Consider the following 23,156-nt stretch of genomic DNA (forward strand, 5'->3'; position numbering starts at 1 on the left):
TTAATTTGGGCCAGTTTCAGGACCTTGGTAAGACCTGGGTCCAGGATATTAGCTCAGGATACTATCAGGACTTTAGATATGGCCGGCAGCTGGGCCTTAGTTAGCGACAGTGCCAGGGCCTGAGGTAGGACTAGCATCATGGCCTTTGTTAGGTACAGTGTCAGAGACGGAGCTAGGAGTTTTTTCAGGGTCTGAGTTCGGTGTAGTGTCAGGGCCTGAGTTAGGACAAGTCTCCAGGCCTTAGTTAGGGAGAGTTTCACAGCCTCGGGAGTAATTTCAGGGCCTTATTTAGGGACAGCATCAGGGATTTAGTTAGCATGAGAGGAGCCATTCCTGCTAGCACCTTGAAAGCCGACACACGCAAATGCAAAAGTGAACCATGCACGCTGCTGTGAAGGAATATTCCACAGCAGTTGAGTACATTTTCTTTAAGGTTAACAAGAGTTTAAAAATTATTTTTTTAAGGAAACAATATTCACGAGTTGCAAGAATTTCATCCTAAAGAAGAATCTCTTTAGCTAAACTGGACATTAGTTAAGGACAAGGTTAGGTTAAGGTCTAGGGCTAGTGTCAGTTAAAATGACCTAGGGTTGGTGTCAAGGCCTCAGTTACACAGAGAATCAGGGCCTAATTTATGACCTTTGTCAAGGTTTCTGGTAGGGACAGCGTCAGAGCCTGACATAGGGAGAGCGTCAGGGCCTGGGTGAGGCCTTGCGTCAGCCCCCTAGCTGCAGACACTGTCAGGGCGTGACTTAGGGGCAGCATCACAGGCTTTGTTGGGTCAGCATTCGGGTCATAGTGAAAGACATGAGCAGGGCTTGAGTGAGTCACAGAATCAAGGCCTCGGTTATGGAAAGCTTCAGGGCCTGAGTTAGGCAGAGCCTCCGGTATTCACTTAAGGACAGTAACAGGGCTTTCTTTGGGAGAGTGTCAGGATTGTGGATAGAAGTGCGTCAGAATATCGGCTCAGGATAGTGTCTGGATTTTAGTTATGGATTGCAACAGGTCCCATGTTAGGGACAGATTCCGGGCCTTAGTGAGAGATAGTTGTCAAGACCTTAGTTACTGAGAGCATCAGGGCCTCCGTTTTGAAGCAATGTCAGGGCTTCAGATGAAAACAGCATCACGGACTGGCTTGGGGCGAGTGACACGGCCTGAGTGAGGCCCAGCGTCTGTCCGTTAGCTGGGGCCACTCTCAGGGCATGACACAGGAGCAGCATCAGTGCCTTTGTTGGATCAGCATTATGGTCTTCGTTAAAGACATGATCAGGCCTTCTCTTAGGGACAGCGTCAGGGCTTACTTAGGGACATTTTCAGGACCTTGGTAAGTGATGGGTTGGTAAATTAGCTCAGGAGAGTGTGAGGACTTTAGATATTGAGGGCAACAGGGCCCTAGTCAGGGACAGTGTGAGGCCCTGACTCAGGACGAACATCCAGGCCTTAGTTAGTGACAGTGTCACGGCGTTGGGACTCAATTCAGGTCCTGAAGTCGGCACAGCATAAGAGCTTCAGTTGGCATAAGAGGCAAGATATTAGCTAGGTACAGGGTGGGGGTAAACTCTAGGGATCGTGTCAGCAAACGACCTAGGGATAGCGTCAAGGCCTGAGTTACTGAGAACCTCAGGGGCTTATTTAGGACCAGCATCAGGGCCGGACAGAGGGCCAGCAACAAGGCCTGAGTGAGACCCAGTGTCAGGCCCCCTGGCTGGAGGCACCGTCAGGGCGTGTCCTGGGAGCAGCAGCAGGGCCTTTGTTGGGTCAGCATTCGCATCATAATGAAAGACATCAAGAGGGCCTGAGTGAGTCACAGAATCCAGGCCTCAGTCAGGGAAAGCTTCAGGGCCTGAGTTTGGCACAGCCTCAGCTCTTACTTCAGGAAAGCGACAGGGCTTTCTTTGGGACAGGGTCAGGACCCTGGTTAGAAATGTGTCAGGATATTAGCTCAGGAGAGTGTCCGGATTTTAGTTATTGATTGTAGCACGTCCCATGTTAGGGACAAGTTGCAGGCCTTAGTGAGAGATAGTGTCAGGGACTTAGTTAGGATTAGTCAGGGCCTTAGTTAGGCAGAGTATTAGGGTTTCAGTTAGGATCAGATGCAGGGCATCAGCTTGGGACAGAGTCACGTTCCGAGCCAGGGATAGCGTGAGGAAATGACGTAGGGTTGCTGTCAAGACCTTAGTTACTTAGAGAATCAGGGCCTAATTGAGGACCTGTGTCAGGGCTTCGTGTAGGGAAAGCATCAGAACCTCACTTAGGGAGAACATCTAGGCCTGAGTGAAGCCTAGCGTCAGCCCCCTAGCTGGAGACACAGTCAGGGCACGACGGAGGAGCAGCATCAGGGCCTTTGTTGGTTCGGCACTCGGGTCATAGTGAAAGACATGAGCAGGTCCCGAGTGAGTCACAGAATCCAGGCCTCCGTTAGGGAAAGCTTCAGGGCCTGAGTTAGGCAGAGCCTCCGGTATTCACTCAAGGACAGTAACAGGGCACTCTCTGGGACAGTGTCAGGATCGTGGATAGAAGTGCGTCAGAACGTGAGCTCAGGATAGTGTCTGGATTTTACTTATTGATTGCAGCAGGTCCCATGTTAGGGACAGATTCCGGGCCTTAGCGAGAGGTCGTGTCAAGGCCTTAGGTAGGATTAGTCAGGGCCTTCGTTACGGAGAGTGTTAGGGTTTCATTTAGGATAAGATGCAGGACATGAGCTTGGGACAGAGTCAGGTTCCGGGCCAGGGATAGTGTCAGGAAACGACCAAGGGAAAGGGTTAAAACCTGAGTTATTGAGAGCATCGGGGCCTTGCCTAGGACCAGAGCCAGGCCCTAAATCACGACCACTGCCAGGGCTTCATATACGGACAGCATCAGAGCCTAACTGAGGTACAGCCCAAGTGCCTAAGTGAGGCCTCTCTTTAGGATCTGAGTTAGGGAAAGTGTCAGGGCATGACTTGTGAGCAGCATAAAGGCCTCTGTGGGATCAACGTTAGGGTCTTCATTAAAGACATTATCAGGGCCTCTGTTAAGCAGAGCCTCAGGGCCTCCTTTATGGACAGCATCAAGGATTAATTTGGGCCAGTTTCAGGACCTTGGTAAGACCTGGGTCCAGGATATTAGCTCAGGATACTATCAGGACTTTAGATATGGCCGGCAGCTGGGCCTTAGTTAGCGACAGTGCCAGGGCCTGAGGTAGGACTAGCATCATGGCCTTTGTTAGGTACAGTGTCAGAGACGGAGCTAGGAGTTTTTTCAGGGTCTGAGTTCGGTGTAGTGTCAGGGCCTGAGTTAGGACAAGTCTCCAGGCCTTAGTTAGGGAGAGTTTCACAGCCTCGGGAGTAATTTCAGGGCCTTATTTAGGGACAGCATCAGGGATTTAGTTAGCATGAGAGGAGCCATTCCTGCTAGCACCTTGAAAGCCGACACACGCAAATGCAAAAGTGAACCATGCACGCTGCTGTGAAGGAATATTCCACAGCAGTTGAGTACATTTTCTTTAAGGTTAACAAGAGTTTAAAAATTATTTTTTTAAGGAAACAATATTCACGAGTTGCAAGAATTTCATCCTAAAGAAGAATCTCTTTAGCTAAACTGGACATTAGTTAAGGACAAGGTTAGGTTAAGGTCTAGGGCTAGTGTCAGTTAAAATGACCTAGGGTTGGTGTCAAGGCCTCAGTTACACAGAGAATCAGGGCCTAATTTATGACCTTTGTCAAGGTTTCTGGTAGGGACAGCGTCAGAGCCTGACATAGGGAGAGCGTCAGGGCCTGGGTGAGGCCTTGCGTCAGCCCCCTAGCTGCAGACACTGTCAGGGCGTGACTTAGGGGCAGCATCACAGGCTTTGTTGGGTCAGCATTCGGGTCATAGTGAAAGACATGAGCAGGGCTTGAGTGAGTCACAGAATCAAGGCCTCGGTTATGGAAAGCTTCAGGGCCTGAGTTAGGCAGAGCCTCCGGTATTCACTTAAGGACAGTAACAGGGCTTTCTTTGGGAGAGTGTCAGGATTGTGGATAGAAGTGCGTCAGAATATCGGCTCAGGATAGTGTCTGGATTTTAGTTATGGATTGCAACAGGTCCCATGTTAGGGACAGATTCCGGGCCTTAGTGAGAGATAGTTGTCAAGACCTTAGTTACTGAGAGCATCAGGGCCTCCGTTTTGAAGCAATGTCAGGGCTTCAGATGAAAACAGCATCACGGACTGGCTTGGGGCGAGTGACACGGCCTGAGTGAGGCCCAGCGTCTGTCCGTTAGCTGGGGCCACTCTCAGGGCATGACACAGGAGCAGCATCAGTGCCTTTGTTGGATCAGCATTATGGTCTTCGTTAAAGACATGATCAGGCCTTCTCTTAGGGACAGCGTCAGGGCTTACTTAGGGACATTTTCAGGACCTTGGTAAGTGATGGGTTGGTAAATTAGCTCAGGAGAGTGTGAGGACTTTAGATATTGAGGGCAACAGGGCCCTAGTCAGGGACAGTGTGAGGCCCTGACTCAGGACGAACATCCAGGCCTTAGTTAGTGACAGTGTCACGGCGTTGGGACTCAATTCAGGTCCTGAAGTCGGCACAGCATAAGAGCTTCAGTTGGCATAAGAGGCAAGATATTAGCTAGGTACAGGGTGGGGGTAAACTCTAGGGATCGTGTCAGCAAACGACCTAGGGATAGCGTCAAGGCCTGAGTTACTGAGAACCTCAGGGGCTTATTTAGGACCAGCATCAGGGCCGGACAGAGGGCCAGCAACAAGGCCTGAGTGAGACCCAGTGTCAGGCCCCCTGGCTGGAGGCACCGTCAGGGCGTGTCCTGGGAGCAGCAGCAGGGCCTTTGTTGGGTCAGCATTCGCATCATAATGAAAGACATCAAGAGGGCCTGAGTGAGTCACAGAATCCAGGCCTCAGTCAGGGAAAGCTTCAGGGCCTGAGTTTGGCACAGCCTCAGCTCTTACTTCAGGAAAGCGACAGGGCTTTCTTTGGGACAGGGTCAGGACCCTGGTTAGAAATGTGTCAGGATATTAGCTCAGGAGAGTGTCCGGATTTTAGTTATTGATTGTAGCACGTCCCATGTTAGGGACAAGTTGCAGGCCTTAGTGAGAGATAGTGTCAGGGACTTAGTTAGGATTAGTCAGGGCCTTAGTTAGGCAGAGTATTAGGGTTTCAGTTAGGATCAGATGCAGGGCATCAGCTTGGGACAGAGTCACGTTCCGAGCCAGGGATAGCGTGAGGAAATGACGTAGGGTTGCTGTCAAGACCTTAGTTACTTAGAGAATCAGGGCCTAATTGAGGACCTGTGTCAGGGCTTCGTGTAGGGAAAGCATCAGAACCTCACTTAGGGAGAACATCTAGGCCTGAGTGAAGCCTAGCGTCAGCCCCCTAGCTGGAGACACAGTCAGGGCACGACGGAGGAGCAGCATCAGGGCCTTTGTTGGTTCGGCATTCGGGTCATAGTGAAAGACATGAGCAGGTCCCGAGTGAGTCACAGAATCCAGGCCTCCGTTAGGGAAAGCTTCAGGGCCTGAGTTAGGCAGAGCCTCCGGTATTCACTCAAGGACAGTAACAGGGCACTCTCTGGGACAGTGTCAGGATCGTGGATAGAAGTGCGTCAGAACGTGAGCTCAGGATAGTGTCTGGATTTTACTTATTGATTGCAGCAGGTCCCATGTTAGGGACAGATTCCGGGCCTTAGCGAGAGGTCGTGTCAAGGCCTTAGGTAGGATTAGTCAGGGCCTTCGTTACGGAGAGTGTTAGGGTTTCATTTAGGATAAGATGCAGGACATGAGCTTGGGACAGAGTCAGGTTCCGGGCCAGGGATAGTGTCAGGAAACGACCAAGGGAAAGGGTTAAAACCTGAGTTATTGAGAGCATCGGGGCCTTGCCTAGGACCAGAGCCAGGCCCTAAATCACGACCACTGCCAGGGCTTCATATACGGACAGCATCAGAGCCTAACTGAGGTACAGCCCAAGTGCCTAAGTGAGGCCTCTCTTTAGGATCTGAGTTAGGGAAAGTGTCAGGGCATGACTTGTGAGCAGCATAAAGGCCTCTGTGGGATCAACGTTAGGGTCTTCATTAAAGACATTATCAGGGCCTCTGTTAAGCAGAGCCTCAGGGCCTCCTTTATGGACAGCATCAAGGATTAATTTGGGCCAGTTTCAGGACCTTGGTAAGACCTGGGTCCAGGATATTAGCTCAGGATACTATCAGGACTTTAGATATGGCCGGCAGCTGGGCCTTAGTTAGCGACAGTGCCAGGGCCTGAGGTAGGACTAGCATCATGGCCTTTGTTAGGTACAGTGTCAGAGACGGAGCTAGGAGTTTTTTCAGGGTCTGAGTTCGGTGTAGTGTCAGGGCCTGAGTTAGGACAAGTCTCCAGGCCTTAGTTAGGGAGAGTTTCACAGCCTCGGGAGTAATTTCAGGGCCTTATTTAGGGACAGCATCAGGGATTTAGTTAGCATGAGAGGAGCCATTCCTGCTAGCACCTTGAAAGCCGACACACGCAAATGCAAAAGTGAACCATGCACGCTGCTGTGAAGGAATATTCCACAGCAGTTGAGTACATTTTCTTTAAGGTTAACAAGAGTTTAAAAATTATTTTTTTAAGGAAACAATATTCACGAGTTGCAAGAATTTCATCCTAAAGAAGAATCTCTTTAGCTAAACTGGACATTAGTTAAGGACAAGGTTAGGTTAAGGTCTAGGGCTAGTGTCAGTTAAAATGACCTAGGGTTGGTGTCAAGGCCTCAGTTACACAGAGAATCAGGGCCTAATTTATGACCTTTGTCAAGGTTTCTGGTAGGGACAGCGTCAGAGCCTGACATAGGGAGAGCGTCAGGGCCTGGGTGAGGCCTTGCGTCAGCCCCCTAGCTGCAGACACTGTCAGGGCGTGACTTAGGGGCAGCATCACAGGCTTTGTTGGGTCAGCATTCGGGTCATAGTGAAAGACATGAGCAGGGCTTGAGTGAGTCACAGAATCAAGGCCTCGGTTATGGAAAGCTTCAGGGCCTGAGTTAGGCAGAGCCTCCGGTATTCACTTAAGGACAGTAACAGGGCTTTCTTTGGGAGAGTGTCAGGATTGTGGATAGAAGTGCGTCAGAATATCGGCTCAGGATAGTGTCTGGATTTTAGTTATGGATTGCAACAGGTCCCATGTTAGGGACAGATTCCGGGCCTTAGTGAGAGATAGTTGTCAAGACCTTAGTTACTGAGAGCATCAGGGCCTCCGTTTTGAAGCAATGTCAGGGCTTCAGATGAAAACAGCATCACGGACTGGCTTGGGGCGAGTGACACGGCCTGAGTGAGGCCCAGCGTCTGTCCGTTAGCTGGGGCCACTCTCAGGGCATGACACAGGAGCAGCATCAGTGCCTTTGTTGGATCAGCATTATGGTCTTCGTTAAAGACATGATCAGGCCTTCTCTTAGGGACAGCGTCAGGGCTTACTTAGGGACATTTTCAGGACCTTGGTAAGTGATGGGTTGGTAAATTAGCTCAGGAGAGTGTGAGGACTTTAGATATTGAGGGCAACAGGGCCCTAGTCAGGGACAGTGTGAGGCCCTGACTCAGGACGAACATCCAGGCCTTAGTTAGTGACAGTGTCACGGCGTTGGGACTCAATTCAGGTCCTGAAGTCGGCACAGCATAAGAGCTTCAGTTGGCATAAGAGGCAAGATATTAGCTAGGTACAGGGTGGGGGTAAACTCTAGGGATCGTGTCAGCAAACGACCTAGGGATAGCGTCAAGGCCTGAGTTACTGAGAACCTCAGGGGCTTATTTAGGACCAGCATCAGGGCCGGACAGAGGGCCAGCAACAAGGCCTGAGTGAGACCCAGTGTCAGGCCCCCTGGCTGGAGGCACCGTCAGGGCGTGTCCTGGGAGCAGCAGCAGGGCCTTTGTTGGGTCAGCATTCGCATCATAATGAAAGACATCAAGAGGGCCTGAGTGAGTCACAGAATCCAGGCCTCAGTCAGGGAAAGCTTCAGGGCCTGAGTTTGGCACAGCCTCAGCTCTTACTTCAGGAAAGCGACAGGGCTTTCTTTGGGACAGGGTCAGGACCCTGGTTAGAAATGTGTCAGGATATTAGCTCAGGAGAGTGTCCGGATTTTAGTTATTGATTGTAGCACGTCCCATGTTAGGGACAAGTTGCAGGCCTTAGTGAGAGATAGTGTCAGGGACTTAGTTAGGATTAGTCAGGGCCTTAGTTAGGCAGAGTATTAGGGTTTCAGTTAGGATCAGATGCAGGGCATCAGCTTGGGACAGAGTCACGTTCCGAGCCAGGGATAGCGTGAGGAAATGACGTAGGGTTGCTGTCAAGACCTTAGTTACTTAGAGAATCAGGGCCTAATTGAGGACCTGTGTCAGGGCTTCGTGTAGGGAAAGCATCAGAACCTCACTTAGGGAGAACATCTAGGCCTGAGTGAAGCCTAGCGTCAGCCCCCTAGCTGGAGACACAGTCAGGGCACGACGGAGGAGCAGCATCAGGGCCTTTGTTGGTTCGGCACTCGGGTCATAGTGAAAGACATGAGCAGGTCCCGAGTGAGTCACAGAATCCAGGCCTCCGTTAGGGAAAGCTTCAGGGCCTGAGTTAGGCAGAGCCTCCGGTATTCACTCAAGGACAGTAACAGGGCACTCTCTGGGACAGTGTCAGGATCGTGGATAGAAGTGCGTCAGAACGTGAGCTCAGGATAGTGTCTGGATTTTACTTATTGATTGCAGCAGGTCCCATGTTAGGGACAGATTCCGGGCCTTAGCGAGAGGTCGTGTCAAGGCCTTAGGTAGGATTAGTCAGGGCCTTCGTTACGGAGAGTGTTAGGGTTTCATTTAGGATAAGATGCAGGACATGAGCTTGGGACAGAGTCAGGTTCCGGGCCAGGGATAGTGTCAGGAAACGACCAAGGGAAAGGGTTAAAACCTGAGTTATTGAGAGCATCGGGGCCTTGCCTAGGACCAGAGCCAGGCCCTAAATCACGACCACTGCCAGGGCTTCATATACGGACAGCATCAGAGCCTAACTGAGGTACAGCCCAAGTGCCTAAGTGAGGCCTCTCTTTAGGATCTGAGTTAGGGAAAGTGTCAGGGCATGACTTGTGAGCAGCATAAAGGCCTCTGTGGGATCAACGTTAGGGTCTTCATTAAAGACATTATCAGGGCCTCTGTTAAGCAGAGCCTCAGGGCCTCCTTTATGGACAGCATCAAGGATTAATTTGGGCCAGTTTCAGGACCTTGGTAAGACCTGGGTCCAGGATATTAGCTCAGGATACTATCAGGACTTTAGATATGGCCGGCAGCTGGGCCTTAGTTAGCGACAGTGCCAGGGCCTGAGGTAGGACTAGCATCATGGCCTTTGTTAGGTACAGTGTCAGAGACGGAGCTAGGAGTTTTTTCAGGGTCTGAGTTCGGTGTAGTGTCAGGGCCTGAGTTAGGACAAGTCTCCAGGCCTTAGTTAGGGAGAGTTTCACAGCCTCGGGAGTAATTTCAGGGCCTTATTTAGGGACAGCATCAGGGATTTAGTTAGCATGAGAGGAGCCATTCCTGCTAGCACCTTGAAAGCCGACACACGCAAATGCAAAAGTGAACCATGCACGCTGCTGTGAAGGAATATTCCACAGCAGTTGAGTACATTTTCTTTAAGGTTAACAAGAGTTTAAAAATTATTTTTTTAAGGAAACAATATTCACGAGTTGCAAGAATTTCATCCTAAAGAAGAATCTCTTTAGCTAAACTGGACATTAGTTAAGGACAAGGTTAGGTTAAGGTCTAGGGCTAGTGTCAGTTAAAATGACCTAGGGTTGGTGTCAAGGCCTCAGTTACACAGAGAATCAGGGCCTAATTTATGACCTTTGTCAAGGTTTCTGGTAGGGACAGCGTCAGAGCCTGACATAGGGAGAGCGTCAGGGCCTGGGTGAGGCCTTGCGTCAGCCCCCTAGCTGCAGACACTGTCAGGGCGTGACTTAGGGGCAGCATCACAGGCTTTGTTGGGTCAGCATTCGGGTCATAGTGAAAGACATGAGCAGGGCTTGAGTGAGTCACAGAATCAAGGCCTCGGTTATGGAAAGCTTCAGGGCCTGAGTTAGGCAGAGCCTCCGGTATTCACTTAAGGACAGTAACAGGGCTTTCTTTGGGAGAGTGTCAGGATTGTGGATAGAAGTGCGTCAGAATATCGGCTCAGGATAGTGTCTGGATTTTAGTTATGGATTGCAACAGGTCCCATGTTAGGGACAGATTCCGGGCCTTAGTGAGAGATAGTTGTCAAGACCTTAGTTACTGAGAGCATCAGGGCCTCCGTTTTGAAGCAATGTCAGGGCTTCAGATGAAAACAGCATCACGGACTGGCTTGGGGCGAGTGACACGGCCTGAGTGAGGCCCAGCGTCTGTCCGTTAGCTGGGGCCACTCTCAGGGCATGACACAGGAGCAGCATCAGTGCCTTTGTTGGATCAGCATTATGGTCTTCGTTAAAGACATGATCAGGCCTTCTCTTAGGGACAGCGTCAGGGCTTACTTAGGGACATTTTCAGGACCTTGGTAAGTGATGGGTTGGTAAATTAGCTCAGGAGAGTGTGAGGACTTTAGATATTGAGGGCAACAGGGCCCTAGTCAGGGACAGTGTGAGGCCCTGACTCAGGACGAACATCCAGGCCTTAGTTAGTGACAGTGTCACGGCGTTGGGACTCAATTCAGGTCCTGAAGTCGGCACAGCATAAGAGCTTCAGTTGGCATAAGAGGCAAGATATTAGCTAGGTACAGGGTGGGGGTAAACTCTAGGGATCGTGTCAGCAAACGACCTAGGGATAGCGTCAAGGCCTGAGTTACTGAGAACCTCAGGGGCTTATTTAGGACCAGCATCAGGGCCGGACAGAGGGCCAGCAACAAGGCCTGAGTGAGACCCAGTGTCAGGCCCCCTGGCTGGAGGCACCGTCAGGGCGTGTCCTGGGAGCAGCAGCAGGGCCTTTGTTGGGTCAGCATTCGCATCATAATGAAAGACATCAAGAGGGCCTGAGTGAGTCACAGAATCCAGGCCTCAGTCAGGGAAAGCTTCAGGGCCTGAGTTTGGCACAGCCTCAGCTCTTACTTCAGGAAAGCGACAGGGCTTTCTTTGGGACAGGGTCAGGACCCTGGTTAGAAATGTGTCAGGATATTAGCTCAGGAGAGTGTCCGGATTTTAGTTATTGATTGTAGCACGTCCCATGTTAGGGACAAGTTGCAGGCCTTAGTGAGAGATAGTGTCAGGGACTTAGTTAGGATTAGTCAGGGCCTTAGTTAGGCAGAGTATTAGGGTTTCAGTTAGGATCAGATGCAGGGCATCAGCTTGGGACAGAGTCACGTTCCGAGCCAGGGATAGCGTGAGGAAATGACGTAGGGTTGCTGTCAAGACCTTAGTTACTTAGAGAATCAGGGCCTAATTGAGGACCTGTGTCAGGGCTTCGTGTAGGGAAAGCATCAGAACCTCACTTAGGGAGAACATCTAGGCCTGAGTGAAGCCTAGCGTCAGCCCCCTAGCTGGAGACACAGTCAGGGCACGACGGAGGAGCAGCATCAGGGCCTTTGTTGGTTCGGCACTCGGGTCATAGTGAAAGACATGAGCAGGTCCCGAGTGAGTCACAGAATCCAGGCCTCCGTTAGGGAAAGCTTCAGGGCCTGAGTTAGGCAGAGCCTCCGGTATTCACTCAAGGACAGTAACAGGGCACTCTCTGGGACAGTGTCAGGATCGTGGATAGAAGTGCGTCAGAACGTGAGCTCAGGATAGTGTCTGGATTTTACTTATTGATTGCAGCAGGTCCCATGTTAGGGACAGATTCCGGGCCTTAGCGAGAGGTCGTGTCAAGGCCTTAGGTAGGATTAGTCAGGGCCTTCGTTACGGAGAGTGTTAGGGTTTCATTTAGGATAAGATGCAGGACATGAGCTTGGGACAGAGTCAGGTTCCGGGCCAGGGATAGTGTCAGGAAACGACCAAGGGAAAGGGTTAAAACCTGAGTTATTGAGAGCATCGGGGCCTTGCCTAGGACCAGAGCCAGGCCCTAAATCACGACCACTGCCAGGGCTTCATATACGGACAGCATCAGAGCCTAACTGAGGTACAGCCCAAGTGCCTAAGTGAGGCCTCTCTTTAGGATCTGAGTTAGGGAAAGTGTCAGGGCATGACTTGTGAGCAGCATAAAGGCCTCTGTGGGATCAACGTTAGGGTCTTCATTAAAGACATTATCAGGGCCTCTGTTAAGCAGAGCCTCAGGGCCTCCTTTATGGACAGCATCAAGGATTAATTTGGGCCAGTTTCAGGACCTTGGTAAGACCTGGGTCCAGGATATTAGCTCAGGATACTATCAGGACTTTAGATATGGCCGGCAGCTGGGCCTTAGTTAGCGACAGTGCCAGGGCCTGAGGTAGGACTAGCATCATGGCCTTTGTTAGGTACAGTGTCAGAGACGGAGCTAGGAGTTTTTTCAGGGTCTGAGTTCGGTGTAGTGTCAGGGCCTGAGTTAGGACAAGTCTCCAGGCCTTAGTTAGGGAGAGTTTCACAGCCTCGGGAGTAATTTCAGGGCCTTATTTAGGGACAGCATCAGGGATTTAGTTAGCATGAGAGGAGCCATTCCTGCTAGCACCTTGAAAGCCGACACACGCAAATGCAAAAGTGAACCATGCACGCTGCTGTGAAGGAATATTCCACAGCAGTTGAGTACATTTTCTTTAAGGTTAACAAGAGTTTAAAAATTATTTTTTTAAGGAAACAATATTCACGAGTTGCAAGAATTTCATCCTAAAGAAGAATCTCTTTAGCTAAACTGGACATTAGTTAAGGACAAGGTTAGGTTAAGGTCTAGGGCTAGTGTCAGTTAAAATGACCTAGGGTTGGTGTCAAGGCCTCAGTTACACAGAGAATCAGGGCCTAATTTATGACCTTTGTCAAGGTTTCTGGTAGGGACAGCGTCAGAGCCTGACATAGGGAGAGCGTCAGGGCCTGGGTGAGGCCTTGCGTCAGCCCCCTAGCTGCAGACACTGTCAGGGCGTGACTTAGGGGCAGCATCACAGGCTTTGTTGGGTCAGCATTCGGGTCATAGTGAAAGACATGAGCAGGGCTTGAGTGAGTCACAGAATCAAGGCCTCGGTTATGGAAAGCTTCAGGGCCTGAGTTAGGCAGAGCCTCCGGTATTCACTTAAGGACAGTAACAGGGCTTTCTTTGGGACAGTGTCAGGATTGTGGATAGAAGTGCGTCAGAATATCGGCTCAGGATAGTGTCTGGATTTTAGTTATGGATTGCAACAGGTCCCATGTTAGGGACAGATTCCGGGCCTTAGTGAGAGATAGTTGTCAAGACCTTAGTTACTGAGAGCATCAGGGCCTCCGTTTTGAAGCAATGTCAGGGCTTCAGATGAAAACAGCATCACGGACTGGCTTGGGGCGAGTGACACGGCCTGAGTGAGGCCCAGCGTCTGTCCGTTAGCTGGGGCCACTCTCAGGGCATGACACAGGAGCAGCATCAGTGCCTTTGTTGGATCAGCATTATGGTCTTCGTTAAAGACATGATCAGGCCTTCTCTTAGGGACAGCGTCAGGGCTTACTTAGGGACATTTTCAGGACCTTGGTAAGTGATGGGTTGGTAAATTAGCTCAGGAGAGTGTGAGGACTTTAGATATTGAGGGCAACAGGGCCCTAGTCAGGGACAGTGTGAGGCCCTGACTCAGGACGAACATCCAGGCCTTAGTTAGTGACAGTGTCACGGCGTTGGGACTCAATTCAGGTCCTGAAGTCGGCACAGCATAAGAGCTTCAGTTGGCATAAGAGGCAAGATATTAGCTAGGTACAGGGTGGGGGTAAACTCTAGGGATCGTGTCAGCAAACGACCTAGGGATAGCGTCAAGGCCTGAGTTACTGAGAACCTCAGGGGCTTATTTAGGACCAGCATCAGGGCCGGACAGAGGGCCAGCAACAAGGCCTGAGTGAGACCCAGTGTCAGGCCCCCTGGCTGGAGGCACCGTCAGGGCGTGTCCTGGGAGCAGCAGCAGGGCCTTTGTTGGGTCAGCATTCGCATCATAATGAAAGACATCAAGAGGGCCTGAGTGAGTCACAGAATCCAGGCCTCAGTCAGGGAAAGCTTCAGGGCCTGAGTTTGGCACAGCCTCAGCTCTTACTTCAGGAAAGCGACAGGGCTTTCTTTGGGACAGGGTCAGGACCCTGGTTAGAAATGTGTCAGGATATTAGCTCAGGAGAGTGTCCGGATTTTAGTTATTGATTGTAGCACGTCCCATGTTAGGGACAAGTTGCAGGCCTTAGTGAGAGATAGTGTCAGGGACTTAGTTAGGATTAGTCAGGGCCTTAGTTAGGCAGAGTATTAGGGTTTCAGTTAGGATCAGATGCAGGGCATCAGCTTGGGACAGAGTCACGTTCCGAGCCAGGGATAGCGTGAGGAAATGACGTAGGGTTGCTGTCAAGACCTTAGTTACTTAGAGAATCAGGGCCTAATTGAGGACCTGTGTCAGGGCTTCGTGTAGGGAAAGCATCAGAACCTCACTTAGGGAGAACATCTAGGCCTGAGTGAAGCCTAGCGTCAGCCCCCTAGCTGGAGACACAGTCAGGGCACGACGGAGGAGCAGCATCAGGGCCTTTGTTGGTTCGGCATTCGGGTCATAGTGAAAGACATGAGCAGGTCCCGAGTGAGTCACAGAATCCAGGCCTCCGTTAGGGAAAGCTTCAGGGCCTGAGTTAGGCAGAGCCTCCGGTATTCACTCAAGGACAGTAACAGGGCACTCTCTGGGACAGTGTCAGGATCGTGGATAGAAGTGCGTCAGAACGTGAGCTCAGGATAGTGTCTGGATTTTACTTATTGATTGCAGCAGGTCCCATGTTAGGGACAGATTCCGGGCCTTAGCGAGAGGTCGTGTCAAGGCCTTAGGTAGGATTAGTCAGGGCCTTCGTTACGGAGAGTGTTAGGGTTTCATTTAGGATAAGATGCAGGACATGAGCTTGGGACAGAGTCAGGTTCCGGGCCAGGGATAGTGTCAGGAAACGACCAAGGGAAAGGGTTAAAACCTGAGTTATTGAGAGCATCGGGGCCTTGCCTAGGACCAGAGCCAGGCCCTAAATCACGACCACTGCCAGGGCTTCATATACGGACAGCATCAGAGCCTAACTGAGGTACAGCCCAAGTGCCTAAGTGAGGCCTCTCTTTAGGATCTGAGTTAGGGAAAGTGTCAGGGCATGACTTGTGAGCAGCATAAAGGCCTCTGTGGGATCAACGTTAGGGTCTTCATTAAAGACATTATCAGGGCCTCTGTTAAGCAGAGCCTCAGGGCCTCCTTTATGGACAGCATCAAGGATTAATTTGGGCCAGTTTCAGGACCTTGGTAAGACCTGGGTCCAGGATATTAGCTCAGGATACTATCAGGACTTTAGATATGGCCGGCAGCTGGGCCTTAGTTAGCGACAGTGCCAGGGCCTGAGGTAGGACTAGCATCATGGCCTTTGTTAGGTACAGTGTCAGAGACGGAGCTAGGAGTTTTTTCAGGGTCTGAGTTCGGTGTAGTGTCAGGGCCTGAGTTAGGACAAGTCTCCAGGCCTTAGTTAGGGAGAGTTTCACAGCCTCGGGAGTAATTTCAGGGCCTTATTTAGGGACAGCATCAGGGATTTAGTTAGCATGAGAGGAGCCATTCCTGCTAGCACCTTGAAAGCCGACACACGCAAATGCAAAAGTGAACCATGCACGCTGCTGTGAAGGAATATTCCACAGCAGTTGAGTACATTTTCTTTAAGGTTAACAAGAGTTTAAAAATTATTTTTTTAAGGAAACAATATTCACGAGTTGCAAGAATTTCATCCTAAAGAAGAATCTCTTTAGCTAAACTGGACATTAGTTAAGGACAAGGTTAGGTTAAGGTCTAGGGCTAGTGTCAGTTAAAATGACCTAGGGTTGGTGTCAAGGCCTCAGTTACACAGAGAATCAGGGCCTAATTTATGACCTTTGTCAAGGTTTCTGGTAGGGACAGCGTCAGAGCCTGACATAGGGAGAGCGTCAGGGCCTGGGTGAGGCCTTGCGTCAGCCCCCTAGCTGCAGACACTGTCAGGGCGTGACTTAGGGGCAGCATCACAGGCTTTGTTGGGTCAGCATTCGGGTCATAGTGAAAGACATGAGCAGGGCTTGAGTGAGTCACAGAATCAAGGCCTCGGTTATGGAAAGCTTCAGGGCCTGAGTTAGGCAGAGCCTCCGGTATTCACTTAAGGACAGTAACAGGGCTTTCTTTGGGAGAGTGTCAGGATTGTGGATAGAAGTGCGTCAGAATATCGGCTCAGGATAGTGTCTGGATTTTAGTTATGGATTGCAACAGGTCCCATGTTAGGGACAGATTCCGGGCCTTAGTGAGAGATAGTTGTCAAGACCTTAGTTACTGAGAGCATCAGGGCCTCCGTTTTGAAGCAATGTCAGGGCTTCAGATGAAAACAGCATCACGGACTGGCTTGGGGCGAGTGACACGGCCTGAGTGAGGCCCAGCGTCTGTCCGTTAGCTGGGGCCACTCTCAGGGCATGACACAGGAGCAGCATCAGTGCCTTTGTTGGATCAGCATTATGGTCTTCGTTAAAGACATGATCAGGCCTTCTCTTAGGGACAGCGTCAGGGCTTACTTAGGGACATTTTCAGGACCTTGGTAAGTGATGGGTTGGTAAATTAGCTCAGGAGAGTGTGAGGACTTTAGATATTGAGGGCAACAGGGCCCTAGTCAGGGACAGTGTGAGGCCCTGACTCAGGACGAACATCCAGGCCTTAGTTAGTGACAGTGTCACGGCGTTGGGACTCAATTCAGGTCCTGAAGTCGGCACAGCATAAGAGCTTCAGTTGGCATAAGAGGCAAGATATTAGCTAGGTACAGGGTGGGGGTAAACTCTAGGGATCGTGTCAGCAAACGACCTAGGGATAGCGTCAAGGCCTGAGTTACTGAGAACCTCAGGGGCTTATTTAGGACCAGCATCAGGGCCGGACAGAGGGCCAGCAACAAGGCCTGAGTGAGACCCAGTGTCAGGCCCCCTGGCTGGAGGCACCGTCAGGGCGTGTCCTGGGAGCAGCAGCAGGGCCTTTGTTGGGTCAGCATTCGCATCATAATGAAAGACATCAAGAGGGCCTGAGTGAGTCACAGAATCCAGGCCTCAGTCAGGGAAAGCTTCAGGGCCTGAGTTTGGCACAGCCTCAGCTCTTACTTCAGGAAAGCGACAGGGCTTTCTTTGGGACAGGGTCAGGACCCTGGTTAGAAATGTGTCAGGATATTAGCTCAGGAGAGTGTCCGGATTTTAGTTATTGATTGTAGCACGTCCCATGTTAGGGACAAGTTGCAGGCCTTAGTGAGAGATAGTGTCAGGGACTTAGTTAGGATTAGTCAGGGCCTTAGTTAGGCAGAGTATTAGGGTTTCAGTTAGGATCAGATGCAGGGCATCAGCTTGGGACAGAGTCACGTTCCGAGCCAGGGATAGCGTGAGGAAATGACGTAGGGTTGCTGTCAAGACCTTAGTTACTTAGAGAATCAGGGCCTAATTGAGGACCTGTGTCAGGGCTTCGTGTAGGGAAAGCATCAGAACCTCACTTAGGGAGAACATCTAGGCCTGAGTGAAGCCTAGCGTCAGCCCCCTAGCTGGAGACACAGTCAGGGCACGACGGAGGAGCAGCATCAGGGCCTTTGTTGGTTCGGCATTCGGGTCATAGTGAAAGACATGAGCAGGTCCCGAGTGAGTCACAGAATCCAGGCCTCCGTTAGGGAAAGCTTCAGGGCCTGAGTTAGGCAGAGCCTCCGGTATTCACTCAAGGACAGTAACAGGGCACTCTCTGGGACAGTGTCAGGATCGTGGATAGAAGTGCGTCAGAACGTGAGCTCAGGATAGTGTCTGGATTTTACTTATTGATTGCAGCAGGTCCCATGTTAGGGACAGATTCCGGGCCTTAGCGAGAGGTCGTGTCAAGGCCTTAGGTAGGATTAGTCAGGGCCTTCGTTACGGAGAGTGTTAGGGTTTCATTTAGGATAAGATGCAGGACATGAGCTTGGGACAGAGTCAGGTTCCGGGCCAGGGATAGTGTCAGGAAACGACCAAGGGAAAGGGTTAAAACCTGAGTTATTGAGAGCATCGGGGCCTTGCCTAGGACCAGAGCCAGGCCCTAAATCACGACCACTGCCAGGGCTTCATATACGGACAGCATCAGAGCCTAACTGAGGTACAGCCCAAGTGCCTAAGTGAGGCCTCTCTTTAGGATCTGAGTTAGGGAAAGTGTCAGGGCATGACTTGTGAGCAGCATAAAGGCCTCTGTGGGATCAACGTTAGGGTCTTCATTAAAGACATTATCAGGGCCTCTGTTAAGCAGAGCCTCAGGGCCTCCTTTATGGACAGCATCAAGGATTAATTTGGGCCAGTTTCAGGACCTTGGTAAGACCTGGGTCCAGGATATTAGCTCAGGATACTATCAGGACTTTAGATATGGCCGGCAGCTGGGCCTTAGTTAGCGACAGTGCCAGGGCCTGAGGTAGGACTAGCATCATGGCCTTTGTTAGGTACAGTGTCAGAGACGGAGCTAGGAGTTTTTTCAGGGTCTGAGTTCGGTGTAGTGTCAGGGCCTGAGTTAGGACAAGTCTCCAGGCCTTAGTTAGGGAGAGTTTCACAGCCTCGGGAGTAATTTCAGGGCCTTATTTAGGGACAGCATCAGGGATTTAGTTAGCATGAGAGGAGCCATTCCTGCTAGCACCTTGAAAGCCGACACACGCAAATGCAAAAGTGAACCATGCACGCTGCTGTGAAGGAATATTCCACAGCAGTTGAGTACATTTTCTTTAAGGTTAACAAGAGTTTAAAAATTATTTTTTTAAGGAAACAATATTCACGAGTTGCAAGAATTTCATCCTAAAGAAGAATCTCTTTAGCTAAACTGGACATTAGTTAAGGACAAGGTTAGGTTAAGGTCTAGGGCTAGTGTCAGTTAAAATGACCTAGGGTTGGTGTCAAGGCCTCAGTTACACAGAGAATCAGGGCCTAATTTATGACCTTTGTCAAGGTTTCTGGTAGGGACAGCGTCAGAGCCTGACATAGGGAGAGCGTCAGGGCCTGGGTGAGGCCTTGCGTCAGCCCCCTAGCTGCAGACACTGTCAGGGCGTGACTTAGGGGCAGCATCACAGGCTTTGTTGGGTCAGCATTCGGGTCATAGTGAAAGACATGAGCAGGGCTTGAGTGAGTCACAGAATCAAGGCCTCGGTTATGGAAAGCTTCAGGGCCTGAGTTAGGCAGAGCCTCCGGTATTCACTTAAGGACAGTAACAGGGCTTTCTTTGGGAGAGTGTCAGGATTGTGGATAGAAGTGCGTCAGAATATCGGCTCAGGATAGTGTCTGGATTTTAGTTATGGATTGCAACAGGTCCCATGTTAGGGACAGATTCCGGGCCTTAGTGAGAGATAGTTGTCAAGACCTTAGTTACTGAGAGCATCAGGGCCTCCGTTTTGAAGCAATGTCAGGGCTTCAGATGAAAACAGCATCACGGACTGGCTTGGGGCGAGTGACACGGCCTGAGTGAGGCCCAGCGTCTGTCCGTTAGCTGGGGCCACTCTCAGGGCATGACACAGGAGCAGCATCAGTGCCTTTGTTGGATCAGCATTATGGTCTTCGTTAAAGACATGATCAGGCCTTCTCTTAGGGACAGCGTCAGGGCTTACTTAGGGACATTTTCAGGACCTTGGTAAGTGATGGGTTGGTAAATTAGCTCAGGAGAGTGTGAGGACTTTAGATATTGAGGGCAACAGGGCCCTAGTCAGGGACAGTGTGAGGCCCTGACTCAGGACGAACATCCAGGCCTTAGTTAGTGACAGTGTCACGGCGTTGGGACTCAATTCAGGTCCTGAAGTCGGCACAGCATAAGAGCTTCAGTTGGCATAAGAGGCAAGATATTAGCTAGGTACAGGGTGGGGGTAAACTCTAGGGATCGTGTCAGCAAACGACCTAGGGATAGCGTCAAGGCCTGAGTTACTGAGAACCTCAGGGGCTTATTTAGGACCAGCATCAGGGCCGGACAGAGGGCCAGCAACAAGGCCTGAGTGAGACCCAGTGTCAGGCCCCCTGGCTGGAGGCACCGTCAGGGCGTGTCCTGGGAGCAGCAGCAGGGCCTTTGTTGGGTCAGCATTCGCATCATAATGAAAGACATCAAGAGGGCCTGAGTGAGTCACAGAATCCAGGCCTCAGTCAGGGAAAGCTTCAGGGCCTGAGTTTGGCACAGCCTCAGCTCTTACTTCAGGAAAGCGACAGGGCTTTCTTTGGGACAGGGTCAGGACCCTGGTTAGAAATGTGTCAGGATATTAGCTCAGGAGAGTGTCCGGATTTTAGTTATTGATTGTAGCACGTCCCATGTTAGGGACAAGTTGCAGGCCTTAGTGAGAGATAGTGTCAGGGACTTAGTTAGGATTAGTCAGGGCCTTAGTTAGGCAGAGTATTAGGGTTTCAGTTAGGATCAGATGCAGGGCATCAGCTTGGGACAGAGTCACGTTCCGAGCCAGGGATAGCGTGAGGAAATGACGTAGGGTTGCTGTCAAGACCTTAGTTACTTAGAGAATCAGGGCCTAATTGAGGACCTGTGTCAGGGCTTCGTGTAGGGAAAGCATCAGAACCTCACTTAGGGAGAACATCTAGGCCTGAGTGAAGCCTAGCGTCAGCCCCCTAGCTGGAGACACAGTCAGGGCACGACGGAGGAGCAGCATCAGGGCCTTTGTTGGTTCGGCATTCGGGTCATAGTGAAAGACATGAGCAGGTCCCGAGTGAGTCACAGAATCCAGGCCTCCGTTAGGGAAAGCTTCAGGGCCTGAGTTAGGCAGAGCCTCCGGTATTCACTCAAGGACAGTAACAGGGCACTCTCTGGGACAGTGTCAGGATCGTGGATAGAAGTGCGTCAGAACGTGAGCTCAGGATAGTGTCTGGATTTTACTTATTGATTGCAGCAGGTCCCATGTTAGGGACAGATTCCGGGCCTTAGCGAGAGGTCGTGTCAAGGCCTTAGGTAGGATTAGTCAGGGCCTTCGTTACGGAGAGTGTTAGGGTTTCATTTAGGATAAGATGCAGGACATGAGCTTGGGACAGAGTCAGGTTCCGGGCCAGGGATAGTGTCAGGAAACGACCAAGGGAAAGGGTTAAAACCTGAGTTATTGAGAGCATCGGGGCCTTGCCTAGGACCAGAGCCAGGCCCTAAATCACGACCACTGCCAGGGCTTCATATACGGACAGCATCAGAGCCTAACTGAGGTACAGCCCAAGTGCCTAAGTGAGGCCTCTCTTTAGGATCTGAGTTAGGGAAAGTGTCAGGGCATGACTTGTGAGCAGCATAAAGGCCTCTGTGGGATCAACGTTAGGGTCTTCATTAAAGACATTATCAGGGCCTCTGTTAAGCAGAGCCTCAGGGCCTCCTTTATGGACAGCATCAAGGATTAATTTGGGCCAGTTTCAGGACCTTGGTAAGACCTGGGTCCAGGATATTAGCTCAGGATACTATCAGGACTTTAGATATGGCCGGCAGCTGGGCCTTAGTTAGCGACAGTGCCAGGGCCTGAGGTAGGACTAGCATCATGGCCTTTGTTAGGTACAGTGTCAGAGACGGAGCTAGGAGTTTTTTCAGGGTCTGAGTTCGGTGTAGTGTCAGGGCCTGAGTTAGGACAAGTCTCCAGGCCTTAGTTAGGGAGAGTTTCACAGCCTCGGGAGTAATTTCAGGGCCTTATTTAGGGACAGCATCAGGGATTTAGTTAGCATGAGAGGAGCCATTCCTGCTAGCACCTTGAAAGCCGACACACGCAAATGCAAAAGTGAACCATGCACGCTGCTGTGAAGGAATATTCCACAGCAGTTGAGTACATTTTCTTTAAGGTTAACAAGAGTTTAAAAATTATTTTTTTAAGGAAACAATATTCACGAGTTGCAAGAATTTCATCCTAAAGAAGAATCTCTTTAGCTAAACTGGACATTAGTTAAGGACAAGGTTAGGTTAAGGTCTAGGGCTAGTGTCAGTTAAAATGACCTAGGGTTGGTGTCAAGGCCTCAGTTACACAGAGAATCAGGGCCTAATTTATGACCTTTGTCAAGGTTTCTGGTAGGGACAGCGTCAGAGCCTGACATAGGGAGAGCGTCAGGGCCTGGGTGAGGCCTTGCGTCAGCCCCCTAGCTGCAGACACTGTCAGGGCGTGACTTAGGGGCAGCATCACAGGCTTTGTTGGGTCAGCATTCGGGTCATAGTGAAAGACATGAGCAGGGCTTGAGTGAGTCACAGAATCAAGGCCTCGGTTATGGAAAGCTTCAGGGCCTGAGTTAGGCAGAGCCTCCGGTATTCACTTAAGGACAGTAACAGGGCTTTCTTTGGGAGAGTGTCAGGATTGTGGATAGAAGTGCGTCAGAATATCGGCTCAGGATAGTGTCTGGATTTTAGTTATGGATTGCAACAGGTCCCATGTTAGGGACAGATTCCGGGCCTTAGTGAGAGATAGTTGTCAAGACCTTAGTTACTGAGAGCATCAGGGCCTCCGTTTTGAAGCAATGTCAGGGCTTCAGATGAAAACAGCATCACGGACTGGCTTGGGGCGAGTGACACGGCCTGAGTGAGGCCCAGCGTCTGTCCGTTAGCTGGGGCCACTCTCAGGGCATGACACAGGAGCAGCATCAGTGCCTTTGTTGGATCAGCATTATGGTCTTCGTTAAAGACATGATCAGGCCTTCTCTTAGGGACAGCGTCAGGGCTTACTTAGGGACATTTTCAGGACCTTGGTAAGTGATGGGTTGGTAAATTAGCTCAGGAGAGTGTGAGGACTTTAGATATTGAGGGCAACAGGGCCCTAGTCAGGGACAGTGTGAGGCCCTGACTCAGGACGAACATCCAGGCCTTAGTTAGTGACAGTGTCACGGCGTTGGGACTCAATTCAGGTCCTGAAGTCGGCACAGCATAAGAGCTTCAGTTGGCATAAGAGGCAAGATATTAGCTAGGTACAGGGTGGGGGTAAACTCTAGGGATCGTGTCAGCAAACGACCTAGGGATAGCGTCAAGGCCTGAGTTACTGAGAACCTCAGGGGCTTATTTAGGACCAGCATCAGGGCCGGACAGAGGGCCAGCAACAAGGCCTGAGTGAGACCCAGTGTCAGGCCCCCTGGCTGGAGGCACCGTCAGGGCGTGTCCTGGGAGCAGCAGCAGGGCCTTTGTTGGGTCAGCA

This window comes from Kogia breviceps, chromosome 9 (genome assembly GCF_026419965.1).
Source record: "Kogia breviceps isolate mKogBre1 chromosome 9, mKogBre1 haplotype 1, whole genome shotgun sequence".
NCBI lineage: Eukaryota > Metazoa > Chordata > Mammalia > Artiodactyla > Physeteridae > Kogia > Kogia breviceps.